Genomic DNA, 22,099 nt, shown 5'->3' on the forward strand with positions numbered 1-22,099 from the left:
AAACACCAATGGCTTATGCTCTAAGATCAAGAATTGACAAATGGGATCTCATAAAACCGCAAAGCTTCTGTAAGGCAAAGGACACTGTGGTTAGGACAAAACGGCAACCAACAGACTGGGAAAAGATCTTTACCAATCCTACAACAGATAGAGGCCTTATATCCAAAATATACAAAGAACTCAAGAAGTTAGACCGCAGGGAGACAAATAACCCTATTAAAAATGGGGTTCAGAGCTAAACAAAGAATTCACAGCTGAGGAATGCCGAATGGCTGAGAAACACCTAAAGAAATGTTCAACATCTTTAGTCATGAGGAAAATGCAAATCAAAACAACCCTGAGATTTCACCTCACACCAGTGAGAATGGCTAAGATCAAAAACTCAGGTGACAGCAGATGCTGGCGAGGATGTGGAGAAAGAGGAACACTCCTCCATTGTTGGTGGGATTGCAGACTGGTAAAATCATTCTGGAAATCAGTCTGGAGGCTCCTCAGAAAATTGGACATTGAACTGCCTGAGGATCCAGCTATACCTCTCTTGGGCATATACCCAAAAGATGCCCCAACATATAAAAAAGACACGTGCTCCACTTTGTTCATCGCAGCCTTATTTATAATAACCAAAAGCTGGAAAGAACCCAGATGCCCTTCAACAGAGGAATGGATACAGAAAATGTGGTACATCTACACAATGGAATATTACTCAGCTATCAAAAACAATGACTTTATGAAATTCGTAGGCAAATGGTCGGAACTGGAAAATATCATCCTGAGTGAGGTAACCCAATCACAGAAAAACACACATGGTATGCACTCATTGATAAGTGGCTATTAGCCCAAATGCTTGAATTACCCTAGATGCCTAGAACAAATGAAACTCAAGACGGATGATCAAAATGTGAATGCTTCACTCCTTCTTTAAAAGGGGAACAAGAATACCCTTGGCAGGGAATAGAGAGGCAAAGTTTAAAACAGACACAGAAGGAACACCCATTCAGAGCCTGCCCCACATGTGGCCCATGCATATACAGTCACCCAATTAGACAAGATGGATGAAGCAAAGAAGTGCAGGCCGACAGGAGCCAGATGTAGATCTCTCCCGAGAGACACAGCCAGAATACAGCAAACACAGAGGCGTATGCCAGCAGCAAAACACTGAATCGAGAACAGGACCCTGGTTGAAGGAATCAGAGAAAGAACTGGAAGAGCTTGAAGGGACTTGTGACCCCATAGGTACAACAATGCCAAGCAACCAGAGCTTCCAGGGACTAAGCCACTACCTAAAGACTATACATGGACTGACCCTGGACTCTGACCTCATAGGTAGCAATAAATATCCTAGTAAGAGCACCAGTGGAAGGGGAAGCCCTGGGTCCTGCTAAGACTGAACCCCCAGTAAACTAGATTGTTGGGGGGAGGGCGGAAAGGGGGGAGGAGGGGGGAATGCCCATAAAGAAGGGGAGGGGGGAGGGGGATGTTTGTCCGGAAACCGGGAAAGGAAATAACACTCGAAATGTATATAAGAAATACTCAAGTTAATAAAAGAAAAAAAAATTAAGAAATACTCAAGTTAATAAAGAAAAAACGTTGAAAACAAAAAAAACAACAACAACAACAAAAAAAGATTTGAAATCATCATGGTGTCTCTTCACAGCAGTAGAAACCGTAATTAAGGGATATGTGCTTTGTACTTTGTATGATATATTATGTATATATGTGCTTTGTACTTCTAAAGTATGAGCAAATGTCTCCAATCTGCATATTCAGTTTGAATATATATTAATAAATATTTATATATTATTGAACAGTGAACTTTTTAAGTTCTTTGAATAGACAATTGGATTACCTCCAGGATTTTGCTATTGCATATGAAATAATTAATAGCATACAAATATCTTTGCTGACAATTTTGAATGTGAGAGGAAGAACTCTGGAGTAATAAGATATTGAATTCATATTTATTTTTACACAAACTGTTTCAAAGTGATTTACAAATAAAAATATACACATTAGTAAGTAATGATATCTCATGGAATACTAGTTATTCACAATCACAACAAAAAAGGCAGTATAATGTGATTCCTTCGTTTGATATATGATTTGAAAATGGCATCTCCTGAATTTATGAATTTTCTCGGCTTTCCTCAAGTCCTTGAAAGCATAGAAGCTTATAATCCTGTTAGTATAATTCATATTTTTCTTTTGTTGGTGTCCTTTGAATGTTTCATCTAAGGATCAGCTCTCTTCTCTCAGGTCACAGAGATTTAACGCCATGTTTTCTATGTTCAGCATGGTAGTTCTGGCTGCAGCACTTCCGTCATTGATCATTCTGAATTATTTTTACATGGTTTCAGGCAGAGACTTAGCTGCAAATTTTGATTGGCATTTTCTAGTTATCCTAACACAGATTTTGGAAGAAGCTTTATTTTTTATATCTCTTTAACGTATCAGAATTAATTAACTATAAATGATTGGGGTCCAGTCATTCCCATTTATCTATGTCTCTATTATTATGTTAGTATTGTACACCTAATAATTCATTATTAATACATAAAATGCAAATGATTTTTACATTGGCTTTGAATTCCACAACTCTTGAATATATTTATCAGCTGTCATTTTTTGTTTTATAATTTTTAAATATTATAAACATGATATATTATTATCTATAATTATTTCATTCTTTGTCAACTATATTTTCTTTTCTTTCTTGTATGCATTCTCTAGGACTTCCAGAAAAATGTTAAATAGCCTTTACAAATCTAGGATCTATATATATTTTCAATCTTTAAGAAATGCTTCCAGCCTTCAGTATTATTGTGGTTTTAGGTAGATGTTTCTTAATAGGTGAACATAATCTGGTTGCACATCTATGTCTAGTTGATAGTGTTTTTAATACAAAAATGTATTAGGTTTTCCCAACACATATGTGTATGTGTGGGGTATGTGTGTCTAGATTTATTCTTCAGTATATTTTGCTTTTTAAATGATTCATCTGTGAGAAAAAAGTCCTACCTGGTTATGCTACATATTCTCCTTTGGTCTATTGGATTTTTCATTGCTGTGCTTGTTTTGATACAGTGACTCACAATTTAGCCTTGCCTCTTCTGGAGTTTAGTATGCAGACCAGGCTAGCCTCAAACTCAAAGAAGAGATCCTGTCTCTGGCTCCAGAGTGCTGGGATTAAAAGCATTTGCCACTACACCCAACCATAATCCTTGTTCATGCTTAATAATGTTTGACTTAATATTGTTTGGTTATATGTGTTGGGGATTTAGCTCAGTGGTAGAGCGCTTGCCGAGCAAGCGCAAGGCCCTGGGTTCGGTCCCCAGCTCTGAAAAAAAAAAAATGAAAAAAAATATTGTTTGGGTATGAACTTTGATCTATGTTTGTAAGGGCAATGATCTATGGTTGTATTTATTTCTGATATCATGGATGAGTTTGAGGACCAGATAGATGCAACACAGAATAGTTAAGGCACACCCTTTCTCTCAATGTTCCAGAGTACCTCTCAAAGATTTCATTCATCTTTAAAATGTTTCCTATGAATCAACAGTAATTGTAGAACCCAAGCTTTTCACGATGAAAAATTTCTAGTTACTAGTTGAATAATTTTACTTATTACATTTCTATTCTGATATACAGACTCTTGTTGAGACCTTTTTGATATTGTGTGCCTCAAATTTCCTAAGTATGCTCGGAATAATTTTAATACAGTAGTTTTAACATAAACTAATAAAGAGTTGACATAAAGAGATATTTAAAAGTGAACAGAGAAAACTCAGAAGGGGAATTATGCCCACAAAAACAGCAATTATGATGAAATATGTTATGTTGTAAATTGACAGTACTCTTTCTCTTTAGTAGCTATACAATAACATTAACACTTTGTCAGTGAGGCATTTATCACTATTATTACTGTGATTTATATCTGTGTTAATTTCTCCACTGTTAAAGTCCTTGCCTACTGAGTATTATGCCAATCAGTTACCACTTCTGGCCACAAATAACCAGTGTGATTTCTTTGGCTTAGTGAACTTAGACGACGTTTTGATGCCTAATGTGTTTTTCTAATCCTTAAAGAATGTAGATCTAGTTTAAAACATCATTTCAGCAACCATGCTTTTCTTTCAACAGAAGAACGGATAATGATAGTTTGGTATATATGCAAAAAGAATTTTTTCTGATCATAAAGAAGAGTAAATATGTTACCTGCAAAAAAAAATGGATATAACTGAAGATAATATTAAGAAAGTTAATACCAGCTGAGAAAAACAAATATAACATATTTTCTTTCTTATGTAGGCTTTACATTATAGATGCATGATATAAATTTGTGTGTGTGTGTGTGTGTGTGTGTGTGTATCATACATGGACAGATGACATGAAAATAGAAGCAAAGTCGCTAAGAGAATAGAGAGGACTAACATGGAAATGGAGGCACAAGAAAGGAGAGAGTAGCATGGAATGGGGAGATGTTCTCAAAATATATTATATCATATAGCAGCAATTTAATAAAATAATTTATATTCAAGAATTTAGAGATATTTAACTAGGAGAGGAATGTAACTTCAAGTTAAGAGACTTACCTAGCATAGACATGCCTAAGTTTCTATCCTGAGTATTATACACTTGAGTGTACATGCACACACACACACACACACACACACATACACATGCATACACACACAAATATACATAGATACACATACATACACACAAACTCATACATACACACATATAACACTCAAACTCACACACGCACACAATCTCAAACACACAAATATGAAAACATATATATGTGCAGACTCATATGCATAAGAGAAGCTATTAAAATACAGACTGATTAAAATTTAAATTATTATTGAAGAGGTAATAGATCTTAGATACGAATTTTAGTGTTATATCCTTTCTCTTATGGATGTTCCACAGGTCTTTAAATGATTATCAAAAATACAGCTTTACTGATTTATAGTCCACATGATCCAAAGATTTTGTTGAAAAGAATGGGATATGTAGTTGTAAATTAATGGGACGGAAACATAATGAAATAATGATAGTTTTTCATTTTCAACAGGGCAGTGGTTATAATTACTGTAGTGCCTCTCTCAATATATTTACTATGTACTAAATTTTAAGTGGAAAATTGAAAATGTACTGATTTTTCTACACTTTACAATTTCAAAACTGTTCAGGACAAAACTGTTAACAGAATTTCAGAAGCTTGTACACACAGCTAATTCTGCAGATGGTGGTAACATTGGCCCTATTACCTAAAAGCACACTGTTTCATAATTTATACCTATCTTCAGGAATTCCATTTCAAAATGATAGTGGTTTTCGAAATGCAGGCATACTTCAACTGTCTCGAAGGCAACCCCAGGCAAACAAACACACCACTGTTCTGATTCCCAAAATGGGGGTATGAGGAGATCAGTAAGGAGGCATTATTTGACCATTTAATAGTAAAAATTTAAAAGTATGATGTGTGAATTGGATCTCAAAGCCCAAATGGAAGAACCAAAGCATTCATTCTGCTCAGACTGAGTGTTCTTTTCTCTTCCATAATCATCACCATTTTCTGACTGCACATTCTATTCATTGATGAGATAAATAACTTAGCATTGGTGAACTGCTTCTCAGGGAAGTGAGACAGAAGACTAAGTCATCTCCTTAGACCTCAAAGTGTTACTTGGCCTACAACTGGCAGGTCATAATCCAAATCAATTTACATTTCAATGACTTGCTTTTCTTTTTTTTTTCCTTTTTTTAATTTTTTTTATTATTTTTTTTTATTAACTTGAGTATTTCTTATATACATTTCGAGTGTTATTCCCTTTCCCGGTTTCCGGGCAAACATCCCCCTCCCCCCTCCCCTTCCTTATGGGTGTTCCCTTCCCAACCCTCCCCCCATTGCGGCCCTCCCCCCATAGACTAGTTCACTGGGGGTTCAGTCTTAGCAGGACCCAGGGCTTCCCCTTCCACTGGTGCTCTTACTAGGATATTCATTGCTACCTATGGGGTCAGAGTCCAGGGTCAGTCCATGTATAGTCTTTAGGTAGTGGCTTAGTCCCTGGAAGCTCTGGTTGCTTGGCATTGTTGTACTTTTGGGGTCTCGAGCCCCTTCAAGCTCTTCCAGTTCTTTCTCTGATTCCTTCAATAGGGGACCTATTCTCAGTTCAGTGGTTTGCTGCTGGCATTTGCCTCTATATTTGCTGTATTCTGGCTGTGTCTCTCAGGAGCGATCTACATCCGGCTCCTGTCGGTCTGCACTTCTTTGCTTCATCCATCTTGTCTAATTGGGTGGCTGTATATGTATGGGCCACATGTGGGGCAGGCTCTGAATGGGTGTTCCTTCAGACTCTGTTTTAATCTTTGCCTCTCCCTTCCCTGCCAAGGGTATTCTTTTTCCTCATTTAAAGAAGGAGTGAAGCATTCACATTTTGATCATCCGTCTTGAGTTTCGTTTGTTCTAGGGATCTAGGGTAATTCAAGCATTTGGGCTAATAGCCACTTATCAATGAGTGCATACCATGTATGTCTTTCTGTGATTGGGTTAGCTCACTCAGGATGATATTTTCCAGTTCCAACCATTTGCCTACGAATTTCATAAACTCGTTGTTTTTGATAGCTGAGTAATATTCCATTGTGTAGATGTACCACATTTTCTGTATCCATTCCTCTGTTGAAGGGCATCTGGGTTCTTTCCATTTTCTGGCTATTATAAATAAGGCTGCGATGAACAAAGTGGAGCACGTGTCTCTTTTATATGTTGAGGCATCTTTTGGGTATATGCCCAAGAGAGGTATAGCTGGATCCTCAGGCAGTTCAATGTCCAATTTTCTGAGGAACCTCCAGACTGATTTCCAGAATGGTTTTACCAGTCTGCAATCCCACCAACAATGGAGGAGTGTTCCTCTTTCTCCACATCCTCGCCAGCATCTGCTGTCACCTGAGTTTTTGATCTTAGCCAATCGCACTGGTGTGAGGTGAAATCTCAGGGTTGTTTTGATTTGCATTTCCCTTATGACTAAAGATGTTGAACATTTCTTTAGGTGTTTCTCAGCCATTCGGCATTCCTCAGCTGTGAATTCTTTGTTTAGCTCTGAACCCCATTTTTTAATAGGGTTATTTGTTTCCCTGCGGTCTAACTTCTTGAGTTCTTTGTATATTTTGGATATAAGGCCTCTATCTGTTGTAGGATTGGTAAAGATCTTTTCCCAATCTGTTGGTTGCCGTTTTGTCCTAACCACAGTGTCCTTTGCCTTACAGAAGCTTTGCAGTTTTATGAGATCCCATTTGTCGATTCTTGATCTTAGAGCATAAGCCATTGGTGTTTTGTTCAGGAAATTTTTTCCAGTGCCCATGTGTTCCAGATGCTTCCCTACTTTTTCTTCTATTAGTTTGAGTGTGTCTGGTTTGATGTTGACTTGCTTTTCAAAAACATATTTATTATTAAATTGAAATACATTTTTTATTATTTTGCATTTCAATATGTGTTCATTTATGCATATGCTAAGCTGGGAGAATCATATAAAACTGAGTGTTTTAAAGATAACTTATCACAAGTATCCACTCAAAAAAGGAATAGTGAGCACTTATATTCAAAGCACTAATCTAGGTAATAATTTCAAGGGTTAATAAGGCAAGCACCTGCATTTGATGTTTCCAATATGTCCAAGTGCACATGGTTCATAGTGTTTTGTTTGGTTTGGATTGGTTTGGCAATTTTCTTTTTAAAACACACATAGTCTTTAGCATATTTTACATATAAAAGAAATTACTGTAGACCTTTTGAATATTGGTAGTGAACAAAACTCCTTAGCACACTCATATTAATTGGTGTAGATACTAAAGTCTCTTTGCAGAATCTCTCAGCTCTGGACCAAAGTCAGAGCTCCAGCTGATTATTTCATATGTTTCTCCATATTGGTTCCCTCCATTTTGCTGTTATTTAGAGTCAATGTCCTCCTATTTAAAGATCTTCTTTTCCTTTTATTGCTTAAAGCTCTTAATTAAATTCCTATTTGTTTGGAGTTTGAGTGCATATGTCACAGCACAGACACATGGGTGGGAAGACAAGCTGTGGGCAACAGTGCTCATTCTCCACCTCCTATGTCCAAAGTACTAATGTCAGGTCCTCATTAGCATCTGAGTCAATTCACCAACTCTCTTATATACATCACAAAACTTACCCTTCCTTTGTTTTCTTTTAACATTTGCATTTATAATTACATCCAGACATAGGAAAAGATGTGAGAAAAAAGCAAAGTGCAAAAGGACTCTAGGGGTTGGGGATTTAGCTCAGTGGTAGAGCGGCAAGCGCAAGGCCCTGGGTTCAGTCCTCAGCTCCGGAAAAAAAAAAAGACAAAATAGCAAAAGGACTTTAGATAAAATTTGAGAAATATTAACTAATATAGAATATCTAGTAACTGACTCCACCCATGGTATTTTAGTCTTATTTTTAAATGTCCTCTAATACTTACTCTATATTAATGCATATAATACAAATATTGATTTCTTTTATTCTTTTAGGAAAGGAAAAACTATTATACAGCAGTGAATAAATTAGTCTATGTTAATGGTGGAAAGAACATTATCCCATAAATATGGCATACATTGTCCCATTATTTAGAAATCTAACCACAAATGAAATCTTTTTATTTACGATTTAAACTTTTTAAAATAAACAATTCCTTGAAATGTATTAACCAAGTAAAATTAATATAAATATTTTACATATTTTGTAGTCTGCTAAATTCTCTGAAATTGGCTAAATAATTATATCATTTCTAAGAAGATTCTTCTACACAGTTAAAACTCTTCTTCTGGTTTTCTGACTTCAGCAATCACTTATGAGCTAAATATCAGCATTACTCTATTAGTTAATGTTTCTTTTTATTTTTAAATTTTATTTTTCTTGGATAGTTTATGTATTTAATTTTTATGTGTTATCCCCTTTACACCCTCTCCCATGCCCCTCCTGACTACCCCTGATTCTATGAGGGTGCTCCCATTCCTACCCACCCACTCCAACCTCAATGCCCTGGCATTAGCCTACACTGGGGAAACCAGCCTTCACAGGACCAAGGGCTTTTCCTCCTATTAATGCTGAACAATGCTGTCCTCTGCTACATATGCAGCTGGAGTCATGGTTCCCTCCATGTGTACTCATTGGTTGGTGGTTTAGTCCCTGACAGCTCTGATGAGGACTGCTTGGGTGATATTGTTGTTCTTCCAATGGGGTTGCAAAGCTCCTTTGATTTTTTTTTCTCTAACTCCTCCATTGGTGTTCTCTTTTTAGCTGCAAACATCCTATCTTTGACAGAGTCTCTCTGGAGACACCCATATCTGCCACCTGCCAGCAAGCAGTTTTTTGTTGAAAAAACAAAGTAAAAAAAAAAGGAGCCTCATTATTTAAAATCAGACATACTTACAATGAAAGCCACTGTGAAAAAGCAATTGGATTCACCCAACTCATTTGCTATTTATTGCCTTGGATGGAATTAAGGTTATATGTGAACTCACACATCAGGGACAAGGCCTTGAACAACTCAATGTGTTTCACCACAAATTGGCATCAGCAATAGTGACTGGGTTTGGTGGCTACATATGGAACGGATCCCCTAATGGGGTAATCCCTGAATGATCTTTTCTTCAGTCCCTGCTCCACTCTTTGTCCCAGAAGTATTTTGTTCTCCCTTCTAAAAAGGAATGAAGCATTCACATTTTGATCTTTCTTCTTCTTGAGCTTCATATGATCTGTGATTTTTTTAAGGCAGTCTAAGCTTTAAGGCTAATATCTACTTATCAGTGAGTACATACAATGTGTGTTCTTTTGTGACTGCATTACCTCACTCAGGATGATATTATCCATTTGCCTATGAATTTCATGATATCATTGTTTTTGAAAGCTGAGTAGTACTCCATTGTGTAAATGTACCATATTTTCTGTATCCATTACTATGTTGAAGGGAATCTGGGTTCTTTCAGGCTTCTGGCCATTATAAATAAGGCTGCTATGAACATAGTGGAGCATGTGTCATTGTTATATGTTGGAGCATTTTTTGGGTATATGCCCAGGAGTGGTATAGCTGATTCTCAGGTAGTACATGTTGAATTTTCTGAGGAACAAAAAGAATGATTTTTGGAGTGGTTGTACCAGCTTGCAATCCCACCAACAATGGAGGAGTGTGCCTTTTCTCCACATTCTTGCCAGCATCTATTGTCACCAGAGTTTTTGATCTTAGCTATTCTGACTGGTGTGAGGTGGAATCTCAGTATTGTTTGATTTGCATTTACCTGATGACTAAGGATGTTGAACACTTCTTTAGGTGCTTCTCAGCCATTCAGAATTCCTCAGCTGAGAATTCTTTGCTTAGCTCTGTACCCCACTTTTCATAGGACCATTTTATTTTCTGGACTCTAACTTCTTGAGGTCTTTGTATATATTAGATATTAGCCCTCTAATTGATGTATGGTTGGTAAAGACCTTTTTCCAATCTATTGGTTGCTGTTTTGTCATATTGACAGTGTCCTTTGCCTTACAGAAGCTTTGAAATTTTATGAGATATCATTTGTCAATTCTTGATCTTAGAGCATAAGCCATTGGCATTCTGTTCAGGAAATTTTCCCCTGTGCCTATGGGTTTGAAGCTCTTCCCCAATTTCTCTTCCAACAGTTTCAGTGTATCTGGTTTTATATGGAGGTCTTTGATCCACTCGGATATGAGCATTGTAGAAGCAGATAATAATGGGTCGATCTGCATTCTTTTACACACTGATCTCCACTTGAACCAGCACCATTTGTTGAAAATGCTGTCTTTTACTTCCCATAGGATAGTATGAGCTCTTTTGTCAAAGATCAAATGACCATAGGTGTTTGGGTTCATTTCTGGGTCATCAATTCTATTCCATTGATATACCTGTCTGTCTCTGAACCAATACCATGCAGTTTTCATCACAATTATTGTGTAAGAAAGCTTGAGGTCAGGAATGGTGATTCCCCCAGAAATTCTTTTCTTGTTGACAATAGTTTTCGCTATCCTGTTTTTTTTCCTTTTGTGCTTGTCAAATGAATTTGCAAATTGCTGTTTCTAATTCTATGGGGAATTCTAATGGAAGTTTAATGGGGATTGCATTGAATCTGTAGATTGCTTTCAGCAAGGTGGCCATTTTTACTATATTAATCCTGCCAATCCATGAGCATGGGAGATCTTTCCATTTTGTGGGGTCTTCTTTGATTTCATTTTTTAGAGACTTATATTAAAGTTCTTGTCATACAGATCATCACTTGCTTACTTAGAGTCACTCCAAGGTATTTTATAATATTTGTGGCTATTGTGAAGGGTGTCATTTCCCTAAGTCTTTCTCAGCCTGTTTATCCTTTGAGTACAGGAAGGGTACTTATATTTTTGAGTTGATTTCATATCCAGTCACTTTGCTGAAGTTTTTTATCAGCTGTAGAAGTTCTCTCATAGAATTTTGGGGGTCACTTAACTATATACTATCATATCATCTGCAAATAGTGATCTCTTGACTTCTCCCTTTCCAATTTGTACCCCTTTCACCACTTTTTGTTGTCTAATTGCTCTGGGTAGGACTTTGAGTACTATGTTTACTGGGTAGGGAGAGAGTTGGCAGCCTTTCCTAGCCCCTGATTTAAATGGAATTAGTTTATGTTTTTCTCCATTTAGTTTGAAGTTGGCTACAGGTTTGCTATATATTGTGTTTACTATGTTTAGGTATGGGCCTTGAATTCCTGATCTTTCTAAGACTATATCATGAAGGCGTACTGAATTTTGTCAAATGCTTTCTCAGCCTCTAATGAAATGATCATGTGTTTTTTTCCCTTGAGTTTGTTTATATAGTGGATTATGTTGATGGATTTCCATATATTGAACCATCCTTGTATGACTGTTATGAAGCCTGTTTGATCATGGTGAATGATTGTTTTGATATGTTCTTGAATTCTGTTTGTGAGAATTTTATTGAACATTTTTTCATCAATATTCATAAGGAAAATTGATCTCAAGATCTCTTTCTTTGTAGGGTCTTTGTGTGGTTTAGGTATAAGTGTAACTGTGGCTTCACAGAATGAATTGGGTAGTGTTCCTTCTGTTTCTATTCTGTAGAATATTTTGAAGAATATTGGTTTTCAGTCTTCTCTGAAAGTCTGATAGAATTCTGTATTAAAACCTCTAGTCCTGGGCTTTGTTTGGTTGGAAGACTTAATGATTGCTTCTATTTTTTTAGTGGGCATGGAAATGTTTAGATGGTTTATCAGATCCTGATTTAACTTTGTTCCCTTGTATCTGTCTAAAAGTTTGTACATTTCATCCAGATTTTCCAGTTTTGTTGAGTATAGGCTTTTACAGTAGGAGCTGATAATTTTTTTTTAATTTTCTTAGTTTCTGTTATTATATTTCCCTTTTCATTCCTGATTTTGTTAAGTTGGATACTGTCTCTGTGCCTGCTGTTTAGTCTGGCTAAATATTTATCTGTCTTTTTGATTTTCTCAAAGAACCAGCTCCTGGTTTTGTTTATTATTTGTATAGTTCTTGTTCTTTCTACTTGATTGATTTTAGCTCCAAGTTTGATTGTTTCCTGCTGTCTATTCCTCTTGGGTGAATTTGCTTCTTTTTGTTCTAGACTTTTCAGTCAAGCTGTTAGTTTATTGTCTCTCCAAATTTTTTGGAAGCACTCAGAGCTATGAGTTCTTAGCAAGGCTTTCATTATAATCCCACAGGTTGGGTATGTTCTGCCTTCATTTCAATAAAATTCTAAAAAGTCTTTAATTTCTTTATTTCTTCCTTGACCAAGTTGTCATTGAGTAGAGCATTGTTCAGCTTCCATGTGTATGTGTGCTTTCTGGTTTTTTTGTTTTGTTTTGTTTTCGTTTGGTTTGGTTTTTGGCTTTTTTGTTTTGTTTTGTTTTGTTTGTTTGCTTGTTTGTTTTTGGATTTTTTTGCTGTTGTTGAAGACCAGACTTAGTCGATAGTCTGATAGGATGCATGGGATTATTTCAATCTGCTTATATCTTTTGAGGCCTCTTTTGTGACCAATTATATAGTCAATTTTTGAGCAGGTACCCTGAGGTGTAGAGATGAAGGTATATTCTTCTCTTTTAGAAGGAAATGTTCTATAGATGTCTGTTGAACCCGTTTGGTCTAAAACTTCCGTTAGTTTCACTGTGTCTTTGTTTAGTTTTGATTTCAATGATCTGTCCATTCATGAGATGTGTGTTGAAGTCTCCAACTATTATTGTTTGTGGTGCAATGTATGCTTTAAAGTTTAGGAAAGTTTCTTTTACGTATGTTGGTATGCTTGCACTTGGAGCATAGATGTTCAAAATTGAGAGTTCATCTTGGTAGATTTTTCTTTGATGAGTATAAGTTGTCCTTCTTTATCTTTTTTGATAAATTTTGGTTGAAAGTTCATTTTGTTTTTATATTAGAACTCCAGCTTATTTCTTGTGACCATTTGCTTGGAAAATGTTTTCTCTTGTTAGTGTCTGTTTTTGTCACTCAGGTGCATTTCCTGTATGCAGCAAAATACTGGGTCCTGTTTATATATCCAGTCTGTTAGTCTATGTCTTTTTATTAGGAAATTGAGTCCATTGATATTAAGAGATATTAATTAATAGTGATTGTTTCTTGTTATTTTTGTTGTTAGAGGTGGAATTATGTTTGTGTGGCTCACTTCCTCTGGGTTTGTTGCAAGAAGATTAATTTCTTGCTTTATCTATGGTGTAGTTTCCCTTCTTGTGTTGGAGTTTTCCATCTAGTATCCTTTACAGGGTTGGATTTGTGGAATGATGTTGAGTAAATTTGGTTTTGTCATAGAATATATTTGTTTCTCCATTAATGGTAATTGAGAGTTTTGCTGGATATAGTAGCCATGGCTGGCATTTGTATTCTCTTAGGATCTGGATGACATCTGTCCAGAATTGTCTAGATTTCACAGTCTCTTGAGAATTCTGAATGGTGTAATTCTTATAGGTCTTTACATGTTACATGACCATTTTCCTACACTGATTTTAATATTCCGTCTTTGTTTTGTGCATTTGGTATTTGACTACTATGTGACAGGAGGAATTTATTTTCTGCTCATACCTATTTGGAGATCTGTAAGCTTCTTGTAATTTCATGGGCATCTCTTTAGGTTAGAGAAATTTTCTTATATAATTTTGTTGAATATATTTACTGGTCCTTTAAGTTAGAAATTTTAACTCTCTTTCATACCTATTTTTCTTAGGTTTGGTCTTCTCATTGTGTCCTGGATTTCATGGATGTTTTGGGTTAGGAGCTTTTTGCTCTTTGCAATTTCTTTGACTATTGGTCAATGTTTTGTATGGTATCTTCTGCCTCTGAGATTTTTCTCTTTAAGAATTTTTTTTCAAAAAAAGTATGACAACTTCCTTGGAAAACTTTCATTTTTTAAAAAAATAAATTTATGTAAAATCATAACCCAAGCCATGATGGCTCAGTGTATAAAGCACTCATAGCACAAACTGGATGACATGTGTTCACCCTCAGAATCCAAAGTGGAGAAAAGAACCCACTCCTAAAAGCTGTCTCTGCATTCCACATGTGAACTACATTATCCAAGTACCTACAAAAGTATGGGCATGTACACATACAGTTAATTGTAAATACAATTTTAATACTTGAAAATTATTAATGAGGTGGCTCCACAGGTAAGGCAAGCCTAGCAGACCTGTTATCTGAGTTCTATCCCCAGAACTCAAGTGAGGGTAGGAGGAGACAGCTGGCTCCACAAAGCTATCCTCTTGCCTCCTGTGTTCACTTCTACATGCATTCCTTCCAACCATCTTGCATTCACATGTGTCACCAATACTATCACTATGGAAAAATTCATAATAATTAGAAGTAATATCTTGTAATTCTCATGACTCAATCCAATGAAATAAATAAGAGATGCAAATGAACGTTCCAGTTCTCATATGATCAGGAATACACTTATCAAAAGTTTGAACATGCAAGAGATAAAAATCATTATGAAAGTTATATAAGATGGTTTTAGCACATCACTGCTAAAATAGACAAAACAAAAGATACACAGTTCTTGGAAAAATTACATGTGTGTATGAACTATTTTCTCTGAACTGAATACTATATTTGTGTTAGTTGTGGTTTACATAGCTGTGAACACTAAGACAACTCTCATAAAGGACAACATTTAATTGGGCTGGCTTACAAGTTACAAGGTTTATTCCATTATCATCAAGAGAGAACATATCGCAGGGAGTGAGGAGATTGACTCATCTGCACTAGGTGGAGCTACAAATCCCACCCATAGTGACACACTTCCTCCAGCAAAACTATAACCCTAACAGTTTCACTCCCTACATATATTCAAACCATAACAATATTTGTCTTTTATTTTCCAGATTGAAAATTTTATATAGCCCATACATATAAGGATACAATAGGATAGGTAACCTTACACTTTTCTCATAACTACTCACTATGTACCAGCATTGCAAAAAACATTTTAGAGATTCATTTCATGGGAGAGGAAGGGGTCATTTTTCCAGAAAGTCTTCATAGTAGAAAAAAAAACAGAAACTCTTAGTCTACTTAAGTTTAGTTCTTTGCAAAAAGGAGATCCCAAGTCTCTGATGGCTTCATGGGGCAACTTCTACCTTTACTTGAGTTCTGAGGATAGAATTCAGATCACAGGTCTGCCAGGTTTGCCTTCCAAAGAAGATGTAGAACTTTCAGCTCCTCCTGAACGATGACTACGCAGAACCACCATGCTCCTACCTTGATGACAAAGAACAGGATCTCTGAATCTATAAGCCAGATCCATTTAAGTGTTATCCTTATAGGAGTTGTCTTGGTCATGGTGTCTGTTCATAGCAGTAAAACCCTAAGACAGTGATGCAAATCTCTGTCTCATGGCATCTGGGCATTACCCTTGTCATTGGAAATCACAATGATATGGTTTTAAGGATCTAAATTTTACAATCAAAAATGCTGTAAAATACTATAATATGAATGTATAAAAGCTAACTGTATACTATTACTCTCATCATATGTCTACTGAGATTAAATATCAGCAACATGTCAACAATCAGCATGACATGGTTGTTAGTTTAAAATACATTTTATAATATGAATATATTTTTAATATAAAAAATTAACGTGGGATGATGTCACAGGTGAGGCAGGTACAAGATAGAATGAGGCCTGTCAGTGAACGAGAAGGAAGGATGGGTGAGAGGTAAGTTTGAGGGGAGGGGAGGAGACTGGAATGGAAAGGAGGAGGAGAGAGGAGAGGGAGAGAGTAGCCACTGAGAGAGAATGTGGAGGCTGACATTAAGATTCCACACTGTACCTTTACGGGTTGTTATGAATGTTCTTAAGGGATGGATGTGTATAGGGCTTTGTATGTCTTATCAATTGGATCAAAGGTTATTGTGTTGTGTGTTCTTTCTTGTAGCAATTTAAGTGTAAGAGAATGTACAGCGGCTAGAGACACTGGGCTGCCATGGAGTTGGGATGTGATTCTGCCAAGATATCTAACAGATGTCTTGGGGCACTGTGGTGCCAGACCTAGTGGGGTAAAAGAAAGCCATATTTTATAATTTTACAACAGCAAATTAATTTGTATTAGTTTTTATAATTTTAATTGTGATTAGCATCCTTTTGGATTATAGTAACATTTTCCAACATACAGTTCATGAATATGGTTTGTCTAAATATTTTTAAGAAAAAAAAGACCATGGATTGCTTCTGTAGAGGACTGCCTATTCTGGCCTAAGTGGGAGAAGTTGCAACTAACCCTGGAGAGACTTGAGACCCAAGGGAGTGGGGAGTCCTGTGAGGGAGCATCCTCTTGGAGGCAGGAAAGAGGAGAAATGGGATGAAGAACTGTGAGGAAAAAAAAAGAAATGAAAGTGGCTAAGGGCTGAGCATTGTCCAGATAAAGAAAGAAAGAAACACAATATATATCAATATCTATATCTATATCTATATATATATATATATATAGAGAGAGAGAGAGAGAGAGAGAGAACCTCAAGAAGTTTTGAGATTTATCCCCATCATATAAGGGACTGGAGATACTTCTTATGAGCCTATGCTAGGGCTCAAGTTCATTTTGCTTCTATTAATCTTTTACATGCATAATATAATTATACCTGTTATTATTTCACTTTAGATAACCAAAAATGTTATTCTTATCATAACTCCCACAGTTCATATAGCAGTGAGTAAATTAAGGTTTGGACATAGTACAAACTGAGGACCCAACTATATCACTCCTGAACATATACCCAAAAGATGCTCCAACATATAACAAGGACACATACTCCACTATGTTCACAGCAGCCTTATTTATAATAGACAAAAGCTGGGAAGAATCCAGATGTCCCTCAACAGAGGAATGGATACAGAAAATGTGGTACATTTACACTACTTGACTATTAAAAAAAAAGAGTTCATGAAATTCTTAGGCAAATGGATGGAACTAGAAAATATCGTCCTGAGTGAGGTAACCCCAACATAAAAACACAAGGTATGCACTCACTGATAAGTGGATATTAGCCCAAAAGCTTGGATTACCCAAGATACAATCCCAGATCACATGAAGGTCAAGAAGAATGACCAAAGTGAGGATGCTTCAGTCCTTCTTAGAAGGGGGAACAAAAATATTATAGGAGGATATATGTAGAGATTGAAGTAATGGCCATTCAGAGACTGCCCCACCTGGGCATCCATATACATGCAGCCACCAAACCCAGTCACTACTGGGGATGCCAAGGGGTGCATACTACAGGAATCTGATATATATCTCCTGAGAAGCTCTACCAGAGCATGAAAAATAACAGAGGCAAATGCTAGAAACCAACCATTGAACCGAGAATGGATCCCCATTCTAGGAGTTAGAGAAACAATTGAAGGAGCTAAAGGGGCTTGCAACCACATAAGAACAATAATACCAACCATTCAGAGCTCCCAGGGACTAAACCACCATCCAAAGAGTACATATGGACAGATCCATGGTTCCAGCTGCATATGTAGCAGAAGATGGCCTTGTTGGGCACCGATGGGAAGGGAAGCCCTTGGTCTTGCCAAGGTCTGAACCCCAGGGTAAGGGAATGTTACATCAGGAGGCTGGAAGGGATGGGTAAATGGATTGGATTGTTCCCAAATCCTAAAAGTTACTAAAATAACTTCAGCCCTAACTCACAGTTTGCACGCATCCTGAGCTACCAATGTAAAAACCTGATAGAAGAATAGAAAGAATTTTTCTATACTGCACATTATGTGTGTTAATCTGCACATGTGTGCAACAGGTACATGTGCACACTTATGCACAAGTATAACCTTCAGACAGCTAAAAGCAAGCTATCACAATATATTGCAAACTGCTCTGTCAGCTGGACATATTTCTTACTATAAAAAATTATGAATACTAAACACTTTCTTCCCCATAAAACATCACCAATAATCCCTAAATAAAAAAATTAATTCATAACAGAACATATTTTTTAAAAATGTTTTCTTAGTACTAATGCTATGTTAGCTCAAGTGGATTAAATGGATACATTTTCTGTGATAAAAAAATTCCCAACAAGAACTGCCCTATTGCTAAATAAACATTTTTGCAGTACTATACAAGTTTTACTTTTTTAAACTTTGTGTTAATAAACATTAAATATGTATTAACAATGCATGAAAAACAGTCTTTACTTGTATTTGTTGAATTACAAGTTGGTTTATGCATGCTTACCTAGGGTTTATTGCCTGTCCTTTCTAGAAATTGCCTATTCAAATCACTTTTCCACTTATGGGTTTTTTTTGTTTGTTTGCTTGTTTGCTTATAATTATTGTATAATTTATTTACATTCCAAATGCTGCAATCCTTCTCAGTACCCTCCTCCAAGAGTTCTTCACCCAATGCTCCCTCCCCATTGCCTGTGAGAAGGTGTTCCCCAACCCCCTAACCTCCCACCCATTCCCAGCTCCCAGCGATTCCCCACCACTCCTGCATCCTCCTTCCCTGGGGCATCAAGTCTCTACAGGATTAGACATTCCTTCATTGTTGGTGGAATTGTGAACTGGTACAACCACTCTTGAAATCAACCTGGCAGTTCCTCAAAAAATCGGAAGTAAATCTACTTGAAGATCCAGCTATACTGCTCCTGGGCATATACCCTAAAGATGTCCCACCATACCACAAGGACATGTGCTCCACTATGTTCATAGCACCTTCATTTATAATAGCCAGAAACTGGAAGTAACCTAGATGTCTCTTAACCAAAGAATAGATACAGAAAATGTGGTTCATTTATACTGTTAAGCTATTAAAAACAAGAATATCATTAATTTTGCAGGCAAATGGATGGAACTAGAAAACATCCTGAGTGAGGTAAACCAAACCCAAAAAGTATGTATTTACTGATAAGTGGATATTAGCCAAAAAGTACAAAATACCTATCATATAACCCACAGACCATAAGAAGTTTAACAAGAAGAAAAGCCCAATTGAGGATGCTTCAATCAACTTAGAAGAGGGAACAAATTAAATCATAGGAGAAAGAAAGCGGGAAGGATCTGGGTGAGAGAAGAAAGAAAGAGGTAAAAGAGAGTCAGATCAAATACAGGGTGGAGGGGAGACATTAGAGAATCCCAGAGGGGTCAGGAAAATGAATGGAAATATGCAGCTACAGGGTGTGGGGGAGGAGCCCGCAGTGGAGAGATTTTGTTACCAACCTTCCCTCAAACTTTTTATCACAGAATTGTTCCTGACTAAAAGAAATATAGGGACAAAAATGGAGCAGAGACTGAAGGAAAATCCATCTAGTGACAGGCCCAATTTGGGATTTATCTCACAGGCAGGCACCAAAACCTAATACTATTACTGTTGCCATGTGGTGCTCCAGACAGTAGCCTAACATGGTTGTCCTATGAGAAACTCTACCAGCAGCTGATTGAGACAGATGCAGACACTTATAGCCAACAGTTGGACTGAGGTTGGGGACCTCTATGCAAGAGTTAGCGAAAGGATTGAAGGAGGTGACAAGGATTGCAACCTCATAAGAAGAACAACAGTTATCAACTAACCCAGACCCCTGGAGCACCAGAGACTAAGCCACCAGCCAAAGACAAACATTGGCTGGTCAGAGGCCCCTGGCACATATGTAGCAGAGGACTGCCTCTTCTGGCCTCAGTGGAAGAGGACAAGTTTTACTTTTAACGTGTGCTAATTGCCCACTACTAGGCTCAAAGTTGCCTTACTCACTCTGGTCTCTATGCATACAAATGTTGATGATTTTATAGGCAATAATTCAAAACTAAGAACCCGATTTTCAAAGAAAGGATAATATTGGATAGGCAGCTCACATCTGCAATATGGGGAGCCAAGAACTCGGTATATCTTTTGAAACCTTTCAATGTCCATGAAACCCTAGAAAGCATAACTAAGTTCAACAAGAAGAAACAAAATCTTTACAAGGTGTCCAAGTAACAAATAATTTACACAGCAATTTAGCAACCTCTGCAAGCAGCACTTACAGTCTCTGGTAGGGAGAAGATTCTCTGTTTGTAGAGAAGCCAGATCAATACGAGGAGTGAGCTGACAGTTCTTTTCTATAGTGTCAATATCTCAGACTGGCTGCTTTCACTGCTGCTCCTGTGGAAACAATTTCCAAAAGTATACTATTGAGTGACATGTTGCATGGATTAAATGATTTACTTTGATCCACTACCTGCATGTTGAGAAACCAATAGCAGAAAAGGGATACTACATAGCCTGAGAACAAAGCACCTGGCAATAATCTTGTGCTCTGGGAATGGTTTCATACTTAAGAAAACCCTATTGCTATTATTGCAAGCGCTACCCAAACATGTATCTGTGAAACATAGAGGGAAAGACATATACAACCTAGCTACCAGGGAGATCAGTCACATTACTGAGAGAACTAGTTTCATAGATTTATTGGTTAACTTCTCTGTCAGTTACCAGATTAAAAGGTGGTCTGATTTCAGACCACTAATGAGCAATACAAACTGTCCCTTTGTACCTATGTGCATTCATGTATCTAGTAAGAAACATGTAAAGGGTGAAATTTCAAACATGGCCTTGGTACTGTATAATTAGAACTATAAATATCCCATTAGATAAGTAGTAGGCAGAATACAACAGGAAGTCTCTGAGGTTAACCATAAGAAAGGATTATAATCATTGAAGCAGGTTCAAAAGTAACCTTTTCCAGAGCTCTGGTATCTTTTGGAAGAGTTGGGGATAGGACTGAGCAAGTCAAGGGGTGTCTAGGATACCTAGATGTCAAGAAAACCTAGAGTCTACTAACCTAGGCCCATGAGTGCTCACAGAGATCAAACCACCAGCCAAAGAGCAGCTATGGCCTGGACCTAGGCCGCCCATACATTTGTAGCCAATGTGCAGCTTGGATTCATGTGGTTCTTCTAACAATTTGAGTAGAAGCTGTCTCTGACTCTGTTGCCTACCATTGCATCCTTTCCCCTAGCTGAACTGCCTGGTCAGACCTCAGTAGGAAAGGATGCCCTCAGTCCTGCTGCAACTTGGACTTCCAGGGCAAGGTAGTAACCACTGGGGGGTTTTGCCTTTTCTGAGAAGGGGAGGAGGTAATAGGGAAAGGAGTTGTAAGGGCGGGACTGGGAGGAAAAGAATGAGGGGAAGCTGCTGAAATCACAATGTAAAGTGAATAACAATAATTTAAAAAAGGGTAGCCTTTTCACCCAGCAAGATGGTGCAATATATAAAAGCACTTGATATCAAGCCTCAAAACCTAAATTCAATCTCTAGAACTCATATGATAGGAGAGAATAGACTCTAACAAGCTATCTTTTGGATTCCATACAAAAGCAGAAGCACATGTGCCTTCAGGCCTGCACAAAATAAGTCAATATTTTTATTTTTGTTTGTTTGTTTAACTTGACTTGACAGTGTTGTATATGTGACTTGGATCTTGTAAATGGGAAGATGACTGTAATAGAATTCTAGAGTCTTCCAGCAAATACAGTTCTCTGTAATTATAAACATCCAGTACACAGGGGATTGATAACCTGAACACTGCTAGGGATGTA

The 22,099-nt window shown here is 37.1% G+C and overlaps 1 protein-coding gene across 1 annotated transcript in view; it reads right to left on the reverse strand.

Annotated features, from left to right (window-relative positions):
- Positions 1-22,099, reverse strand: part of Hnf4g (hepatocyte nuclear factor 4, gamma) — a 150,870-nt gene that overhangs the window by 53,826 nt on the left and 74,945 nt on the right. The window contains 1 exon segment of the mRNA NM_001415087.1: positions 20,546-20,663. The gene's annotated coding sequence lies outside the window, so the exon portion shown is untranslated.

The sequence above is a fragment of the Rattus norvegicus genome, chromosome 2 (genome assembly GCF_036323735.1).
Source record: "Rattus norvegicus strain BN/NHsdMcwi chromosome 2, GRCr8, whole genome shotgun sequence".
Lineage (NCBI taxonomy): Eukaryota > Metazoa > Chordata > Mammalia > Rodentia > Muridae > Rattus > Rattus norvegicus.